This window comes from Eschrichtius robustus, chromosome 7 (assembly GCF_028021215.1).
Source record: "Eschrichtius robustus isolate mEscRob2 chromosome 7, mEscRob2.pri, whole genome shotgun sequence".
Lineage (NCBI taxonomy): Eukaryota > Metazoa > Chordata > Mammalia > Artiodactyla > Eschrichtiidae > Eschrichtius > Eschrichtius robustus.
Window position 1 is genome coordinate 782,535 of NC_090830.1, and position 10,308 is coordinate 792,842.

Here is a 10,308-nt window from a genome sequence, read left to right on the forward strand (position 1 = left end):
CAAAGGATTAATCTCCAAGATTTACAATCAGCTCATGCAGCTCAATAACAAAAAAACAAACAACCCAATCCAAAAATGGGCAGAAGACCTAAATAGACATTTCTCCAAAGAAGATATACAGATGGCCAGCAGACACATGAAAGAATGCTCAACATCCTTAATCATTAGAGAAATGCAAATCAAAACTACAATGAGGTATCATCTCACACAGGTCAGAATGGCCATCATCAAAAAATCTACAAACAATAAATGCTGGAGAGGGTGTGGAGAAAAGGGAACACTCTTGCACTGTTGGTGGGAATGTAAAGTGATACAGCCACTATGGAGAACAGTATGGAGGTTCCTTAAAAAACTAAAAATAGAACTACCATATGACCCAGCAATCCCACTACTGGGCATATACCCTGAGAAAACCATAATTCAAAAAGAGTCATGTACCAAAATGTTCATTGCAGCTCTATTTACAATAACCAGGACATGGAAGCAACCTAAGTGTCCATCATCGGATGAATGGATAAAGAAGATGTGGCACATATATACAATGGAATATTACTCAGCCATAAAAAGAAATGAAATGGAGGTATTTGTAATGAGGTGGATGGAGTTAGAGTCTGTCATACAGAGTGAAGTAAGTCAGAAAGAGAAAAACAAATACAGTATGCTAACACATATATATGGAATCTAAGGAAAAAAAAAAAAAAGGTCATGAAGAACCTAGTGGCAAGATGGGAATAAAGACACAGACCTACTAGAGAATGGACTTGAGGATATGGGGAGGGGGAAGGGTAAGATGTGACAGGGTGAGAGAGTGGCATGGACATATATACACTACCAAATGTAAAATAGATAGCTAGTGGGAAGCAGCCGCATAGCACAGGGAGATCAGCTCGGTGCTTTGTGACCACCTAGAGGGGTGGGATAGGGAGGGTGGGAGGGAGGGAGACGCAAGAGGGAAGAGATATGGGAACATATGTGTATGTATAACTGATTCACTTTGTTATAAAGCAGAAACTAACACACCATTGTAAAGCAATTATACTTCAATTAAGATGTTAAAAAAATAAAAATAAAAAAAAAAAACATTCACATTATAGGGGTCCCAGAAGAAGAAGAGATAGAGAAAGGCCCCGAGAATATATGTGAAGAGATTATAGTCGAAAACTTCCCTAACATGGGAAAGGAAATAGCCACCCAAATCCAGGAAGCTCAGAGAGTCTCAGGCAGGATAAACCCAAGGAGAAACATGCTGAGATACATAATAATCAAACTGGCAAAAATTAAAGACAAAGAAAAATTACTGAAAGCAGCAAGGGAAAAATGACAAATAACATACAAGGGAACTTCCATAAGGTTAACAGCTGATTTCTCAGCAGAAAATCTACAAGCCAGAAGGGAGTGGCATGATATACTTAAAGTGATGAAAGGGAAGAACCTACAACCAAGATTACTCTACCCGGCAAGGATCTCATTCAGATTCGATGGAAAAATCAAAAGTTTTACAGACAAGCAAAAGCTAAGAGGAGTCAGCACCACCAAACCAGCTCTACAACAAATGCTAAAGGAACTTCTCTAAGTGGGAAACACAAGAGAAGAAAAGGACCTACAAAAACAAACCCATAACAATTAAGAAAATGGTCATAGGAACATACAGATCAATAATTACCTTAAACGTGAATGGATTAAATGTTCCAACCAAAAGACACAGGCTCACTGAATGGATACAAAAACAAGACCCATATATATGCTGTCTACAAGAGACACACTTAAGACCTGGGGACACATACAGACTGAAAGTGAAGGGATGGAGAAAGATATTCCATGGAAATGGAAATCAAGAGAAAGCTGGAGTAGCAATACTCATATCAGATAAAATAGACTTTAAAATAAAGAATGTTACTAGAGACAAGGAAGGACACTACATAATGATCAAGGGATCAATCCAAGAAGAAGATATAACAATTATAAATATATATGTACCCAACATAGGAGCACCTCAATACATAAGGCAACTGCTAACAGCTATAAAAGAGGAAGTTGACAGTAACACAATAATAGTGCAGAACTTTAACACCTCACTTACACCGATGGACAGATCATCCAAACAGAAAATTAATAAGGAAACACAAGCTTTAAATGACACAACAGACCAGACAGATTTAATTGATATTTATAGCACATTCTACCCAAAAACAGCAGATTACACTTCCTTCTCAACTGCACATGGATCATTCTCCAGGATAGATCACATCTTGGGTCACAAATCAAGCCTCAGTAAATTTAAGAAAATTGAAATCATATCAAGCATCTTTTCCGACCACAACACTATGAGATTAGAAATCAATTACGGGGGAAAAAATGTAGAAACCACAAACACATGGAGGCTAAACAATACATTACTAAATAACCAAGATATCACTGAAGAAATCAAAGAGGAAGTCAAAAAATACCTAGAGACAAATGACAATGAGAACACGACGATCCAAAACCTATGGGATGCAGCAAAAGCAGTTCTAAGAGAGAAGTTTATAGCAATACAAGCCTAACTCCAGAACCAAGAAAAATCTCAAATAAACAATCTAACCTTACACCTAAAGGAACCAGAGAAAGAAGAACAAGCAAAACCCAAAGTTAGCAGAAGGAAAGAAATCATACAGATCAGAGCGGAAATAAATGAAATAGAAACAAAAAAAAACAATAGCAAAGATCAATAAAACTACAAGCTAGTACTTTGAGAAGATAAACAAAATTGATAAATCTTTAACCAGACTCATCAAGGAAAAGAGGGAGAGGACTCAAAGCAATAAAATTAGAAATGAAAAAGGAGAAGTTACAACGGACACCATAGAAATACAAAGCGTCCTAAGAGACTACTACAAGCAACTCTATGCCAATAAGATGGACAACCTGGAAGAAATGGACAAATTCTTAGAAAGGTATAACTTCCCAAGACTGAACGAGGAAGAACTAGAAAATCTGAACAGACAAATCACAAGTAAAGAAATTGAAACTGTGATTAAAAATCATCCAACAAACTAAAGTCCAGGACCAGATGGCTTCACAGGTGAATTCTATCAAACATTTAGAGAAGAGCTAACACCCATCCTTCTCAAACTCTTCCAAAAAAACTGCAGAGGAAGGAACACTCCCAAACTCATTCTATGAGGCCACCATCACCCTGATACCAAAACCAGACAAAGATACTACAAAAAAAGAAAATTACAGACCAATATCACTGATGAATATAGATGCAAAAATCCTCAACAAAATGCTAGCAAATGGAATCCAACAACACATTAAAAGGATCATACACCATGATCAAGTGGGATTTATCCCAGGGATGCAAGGATTCTTCACTATACGCAAATCAATCAGTGTGATACACCATATCAACAAATTGAAGAAGAAAAACCATATGATCATCTCAATAGATGCAGAAAAAACTTTTGACAAAATTCCACACCCATTTATGATAAAAACTCTCCAGAAAGTGGGCATAGAGGGAACCTACCTCAACATAATAAAGGCCATATACAACAAACCCACAGCGAACATCTCTCTCAATGGTGAAAAACTGAAAGCATTTCCTCTAAGATCAGGAACAACACAAGGATGTCCACTCTCACCACTATTATTCAACACAGTTTTGGAAGTCCTAGCCATGGTAATCAGAGAAGAAAAAGAAATAAAAGGAATACAAATTGGAAAAGAAGAAGTAAAACTGTCACTGTTTGCAGATGACATGATACTATACATAGAGAATCCTAAAGATGCCACCAGAAAACTACTAGAGCTAATCCACAAATTTGGTAAAGTTGTAGGATACAAAATTATTGCACAGAAATCTCTTGCATTCCTATACACTAACAATGAAAGATCAGAAAGAGAAATTAAGGAAACAATCCCATTCACCATTGCAACAAAAAGAATAAAATACGTAGGAATAAACCTACCTAAGGAGGTAAAAGACCTGTACTCAGAAAACTATAAGACACTGATGAAAGAAATCAAAGATGACACAAACAGATGGAGAGATATATCATGTTCTTGGATTGGAACAATCAATATTGTGAAAATGACTATACTACCCAAAGCAATCTACAGATTCAGTGCAATCCCTATCAAATTACCAATGGCATTTTTTTACAGAACTAGAACAAAAAATCTTAAAATTTTATGGAGACACAAAAGATTCCAAATAGCCAAAGCAGTCTTGAGGGAAAAAAACGGAGCTGGAGGAATCAGACTCCCTGACTTCAGATTATACCACAAAGCTGCAGTAATCAAGACAATATGGTACTGGCACAAAAACAGAAACATACATCAATGGAACAGGATAGTAAGCTCAGAGATAAACCCACGCACCTATGGTCAACTAATCTATGACAAAGGAGGCAAGGATATACAGTAGAGAAAAGACAGTCTCTTCAATAAATGGTGCTGGGAAAACTGGACAGCTACATGTAAAAGAATGGAATTAGAACACTCCCTAACACCATACACAAAAATAAACTCAAAATGGACTAGAGACCTAAATGTAAAACCAGACACTATAAAACTCTTAGAGGAAAACATAGGAAGAACACTCTATGACATAAATCACAGCAAGAACTTTTTTGATCCACCTCCTAGAGTAATGGAAATAAAAACAAAAATAAACAAATGGGACCTAATGAAACTTAAAAGCTTTTCATAAGCGAAGGAAACTACAAATAAGGCGAAAAGACAACACTCAGAATGGGAGAAAATATTTGCAAACGAATCAACGGACAAAGGATTAATCTCCAAAATATATAAACAGCTCATGCAGCTCAATATTAAAAAACAAAAAACCCAACCCAAAAATGGGCAGAAGACCTAAATAGACATTTCTCCAAAGAAGTCATACAGATGGCCAAGAAGCACATGAAAAGCTGCTCAACATCATTAATTATTAGAGAAATGCAAATCAAAACTACAATGAGGTATCCCCTCACACCAGTTAGAATGGGCATCATCAGAAAATGAACAAACAACAAATGCTGGAGAGCGTGTGGAGAAAAGGGAACCCTCTTGCACTGTTGGTGGGAATGTAAATTGATACAGCCACTATGGAGAACAGTATGGAGGTTCCTTAAAAAACTAAAAATAGAATTACCATATGACCCAGCAATCCCACTACCGGGCACATACCCAGAGAAAATCATAATTCAAAAAGACACGTGCACCCCAGTGTTCACTGCAGCACTGTTTACAATACCCAGGTCATGGAAGCAACCTAAATGCCCATCGACAGACGAATGGATAAAGAAGATGTGGTACATTTATACAATGGAATATTACTCAGCCATAAAAAGGAATGAAACTGGGTCATTTGTAGAGATGTGGATGGATCTAGAGACTGTCATACAGAGTGAAGTAAGCCAGAAAGAGAAAAGCAAATATCGTATATTAATACATATATGTGGAAACTAGAAAAATGGTACTGATGAACTGGTTTGCAGGGCAGAAATAGAGACACAGATGTAAAGAACAAATGTATGCACACCAAGGCGGGGAAGTGGCGGGGGTGGTGGTGGTGGTGGGATGAATTGGGAGATTGGGATTGACATCTATACACTAATATGTATAAAATAGATAACTAATAACCTGCTGTATAAAAAAATTTAATTAAATTAATAAATTAAAAAAAAATAGAAATGCTGTAAATGATGTATCATGTGTGACCTGCCCATACATCTATTCTATCCTCAAGAGGGCCCAGAAGACAAAAACGCATTGGGGAGTAGAGTACCAGCATCTCCAAAAAGCAATTTCATGAGTGATTTCCATAAATCAATGATGCAATTGGATGCAGTTTAAATGGGACCCTTGATTTTAATGGAACAGGAAAGATACCAGAGTAGAAGGAGTTGATTTCAGGCACTTAACAAAAGCAAGATAATCATGGTAGTTACAATAGACTGCAGGGCTGGAGTGGTAATCAGGGGTCTGACTTGATTTGGTGGAGACTAATTGATTTTATTGCCCATCAACATCAACTCTCTCTGTTCTCTCTAATGAAGACTGCATTTTCAGCCTCCTTTCGGCTCTGTGTGATTATATGACTAGGTTGTGGCCAGTGAGATGTGTGAAGAAAGAAGAGAAGTAGGCAATTTCCAGGGTGTGTCTTTTATTTATTCATTTATTTATTTTTAAATAAATTTATTTATTTATTAAAAGAAAAAAAGAATGACAGAGCCCAAGGACACGACATAAACTGATTAGAACCAAATAGGCCCACGATGGCGGACGAGTTGACTTCCACTAGACCTTGAGCCTCAGTATATGCTCATTGTTAACACATCAGCAAGTTAAATGACACATCCACCAGCACCATGACAGTTCTGAGGCCGACCATCAAAGATCAAAGAGTGGGCGGTGGCCCAATGCCTGGAAATCTCTGCTCCTTCCCCAAAATAGCTGGAATACTCCTCCCACTCATTAGCCTATGAAATTACCCACCCCTATAAAAACTGACAACCCCATACCCTGGTGCCTTTCTCACTTTCCGAGATGGTGCACACTCTGTGGAGTATGTTGCTCTCCAAATAATCCACGGGCTTCCCTGGTGGCGCAGTGGTTAAAAATCTGCCTGCTAATGCAGGGGACATGGGTTTGAGCCCTGGTCCAGTAAGATCCCACATGCCTCAGAGCAACTAAGTCCGTGCGCCACAACTACTGAGCCTGCGCTCTAGAGCCTGCGTGCCACAACTAATGGAGCCCACGTGCCTAGAGCCCGAGCTCCGCAACAAGAGAAGCCACCACAATGAGCATCCACGCACCGTGACAAAGAGTAGCCCCCACTTGCCGCAACTAGAGAAAGCCCGTGTGCAGCAATATAGACCCAACGCAGCCAAAAATAAATAAATTTATTTAAAAAAAGCACATATCCTAAAAATAAATAAATAAATAAATAATCCACTTCTTACCTATCACTTTGTCTCTCACTGAATTCTTTCTGGGATGAGACGTCAAGAACCTGAGCTTCATTAAGTCCTGAAACCAGGTGTGTGATCACAGTTAAAAGACCGTGTGTTTTGGCAGGGTTTGAGTCCCGGCCACTTGGGTTCAACTCCTAATCTGGGTTTAGGCTGGGTTCGAGTCCTGGCACATGGGTTTGAGTCCCAATCTGAGGTACATGGTTTCACCAGGACTTGAGTGAGTCCCTAGAACTGGCCACCAAGTGTGGATCTTTGGCTTCTTGCAGGAAAGAATTCAAGAGCAAGCCATAGTAAAGTGAAAGCAGTTTATTTAGAGAGATACACATTCCACAGATAGAATGTGGTCTGTCTCAGAGAGTGAGAGTGGCCCTGGGAGAAACACATCCCATAAACAGACTGCCATCAGTTACCCTCCTACCTCTTCCTTTGCTTCTATAATCAGTGTACTTGGAAGAAGTAGTACATCCTTAGGGACCATTCTCATTTACAACCTACACCTCTCCTCCTTTTATATGGAACTCAGGGCACAGTTTGTTGTTGTTGCTGTTGTTCTTTGTTTTTCAGTGCTAAAATTCAAAACAAGTGGCCAAATGCATTTTGTATTTGTCTAGTTTGTTTTTTTTTTTAACTTTTTTTGGCGGGGGGATATTTATTTATTTATTTATGGCTGTGTTGGGTCTTCATTTCTGTGCAAGGGCTTTCTCTAGTTGCGGCAAGCGGGGGCCACTCTTCATCGTGGTGCGCGGGCCTCTCATTATCGCGGCCTCTCTTGTTGCGGAGCACAGGCTCCAGACGCGCAGGCTCAGTATTTGTGGCTCACGGGCCTAGTTGCTCCGCGGCATGTGGGATCTTCCCAGACCAGGGCTCAAACCCGTGTCCCCTGCATTAGCAGGCAGATTCTCAACCACTGTGCCACCAGGGAAGCCCTATTTGTCTAGTTTTTACGTGAGCATAAATGAAATCTTTCCACACATGCTGATGGAAACCAATTTTTGTAACATCTTTATTGGAGTATAATTTTTTACAATCTTGTGTTAGTTTCTACTGTACAACAAAGTGAATCAGCTATATGTATACATATATCCCCATATCCCCTCCCTCTTGCACCTCCCTCCCACCCTCCCTATTCCACCCCTCTAGGTGGTCACAAAGCACCAAACTGATCTCCCTGTAATATGCAGCTGCTTCTCACTGGCTATCTATTTTACATTTGGTAGTGTATATATGTCAATGCTACTCTCTCACTTCGTCCCAGCTTACCCTTCCCCCGCTCCGTGTCCTAAGTCCATTCTCTACATCTGCATCTTTATTCCTGTCCTGCCCCTAGGTTCATCAAAACCTTTTTTTTTTTTTAGATTCCATGTATATGTGTTAGCATACGGTATTTGTTTTTCTCTTTCTGACTTACTTCACTCTGTAGGACAGACTCTAGGTCCATACACCTCACTACAAATAACTCAGTTTCATTTCTTTTTATGGCTGGGTAATATTCCATTGTATATATATATGTGTAACCTCTCGTTTATCCATTCATCTGTCGATGGACACTTAGGTTGCTTCCATGTCCTGGCTATTGTAAATAGTGCTGCAATGAACATTGTGGTACATGACTCTCTTTCAATTATGGTTTTCTCAGGGCATATGCCCAGTAGTGGGATTGCTGGGTCATATGTCAGTTCTATTTTTAGTTTTTTAACGGACCTCCATACTGTTCTCCATAGTGGCTGTATCAGTTTACATTCCCACCAACAGTGCAAGAGGGTTCCCTTTTCTCCACACCCTCTCCAGCATTTATTGTTTGTAGATTTTTTGATGATGGCCATTCTGACTGGGGTGAGGTGATACCTCATTGTAGTTTTGATTTGCATTTCTCTAATGATTAGTGATGTTGAGCATCCTTTCATGTGTTTGTTGGCAATCTGTATATCTTCTTTGGAGAAATGTCTATTTAGGTCTTCTGCCCATTTTTGGATTGGGTTGTTTGTCTTTTTGATATTGAGCTGCATGAGCTGCTTGTATATTTGGGGGATTAATCCTTTGTCAGTTGCTTCGTTTGCAAATATTTTCTCCCATTCTGAGGGTTGTCTTTTCGTCTTGTTTATGGTTTCCTTTGCTGTGTGAAAGCTTTTAAGTTTCATTAGGTCCCATTTGTTTATTTTTGTTTTTATTTCCATTTCTCTAGGAGCTGGGTCAAAAAGGATCTTGCTGCGATTTATGTCATAAGAGTGTTCTGCCTATGTTTTCCTCTAAGAGTTTGATAGTCTCTGGCCTTACATTTAGGTCTTTAATCCATTTTGAGTTTATTTTTGTGTATGGTGTTAGGAAGTGTTCTAATTTCATTCTTTTACATGTAGCTGTCCAGTTTTCCCAGCACCACATATTGAAGAGGCTGTCTTTTCTCCATTGTATATTCTTGCCTCCTTTGTCAAAGATAAGGTGACCATATGTGTATGGGTCTATCTCTGGGATTTCTATCCTGTTCCAGTGATCCATATTTCTGTTTTTGTGCCAGTACCATACTGTCTTGATTACTGTAGCTTTGTAGTATAGTCTGAAGTCAGGGAGCTTGATTCCTCCAGCTCCATTTTTCTTTCTCAAGATTGCTTTAGCTATTTGGGGTCTTTTGTGTTTCCATACAAATTGTGAAATTTTTTGTTCTAGTTCTGTGGAAAATGCCATTGGTAGTTTGATAGGGATGGCACTGAATCTGTAGATCAGTGCACAATTTTGAATTAATTAAAATCCTTGATTCACGTCCAACTGTCATCAATAGTCCATGTATGGCACTTTTATTTATTTGTAGCTAATTTATTTATAATATAATTAATGCCCATGAACCTACCACTACTCCAAAACAAAACTAATATGAACATTCTTGTACATGTTTTCTGGAGCACACACGCAGTCATTTCTGCTGAGCATGTTTCTAGAATTGCTGGGTCATGTGTTATGCAAACATTCAGCTTTAGTAGATATTGTCAGTTTTCCAAAATGCTTAAAAGCTAATTTACACTACCACCAGCAGTGAATGAAAATGTGACTTGCTCTAAATTGTTGTCAATACTTTGTATTTGTTGTCTTTTTAATTTTAACCGTCCTGTGGGTATGTAGCTTGTCTTACTCTTTAACTCCTTAAAAGTTGCCTTGGTGGAGTGGTTAATAATCCACCTGCCAATGCAGGGGACACAGGTTCTCTCCCTGGTTCAGGAAGATCCCACATGCTGTGGAGCAACTAAGCCCATGTGCCACAGCTACTGAGCCTGCACTCTAGAGCCTGTGAGCCACAACTACTGAGCCCGTGCGCCAAAACTACTGAAGTCTGCACACCTAGAGCCCATGCTCCACAACA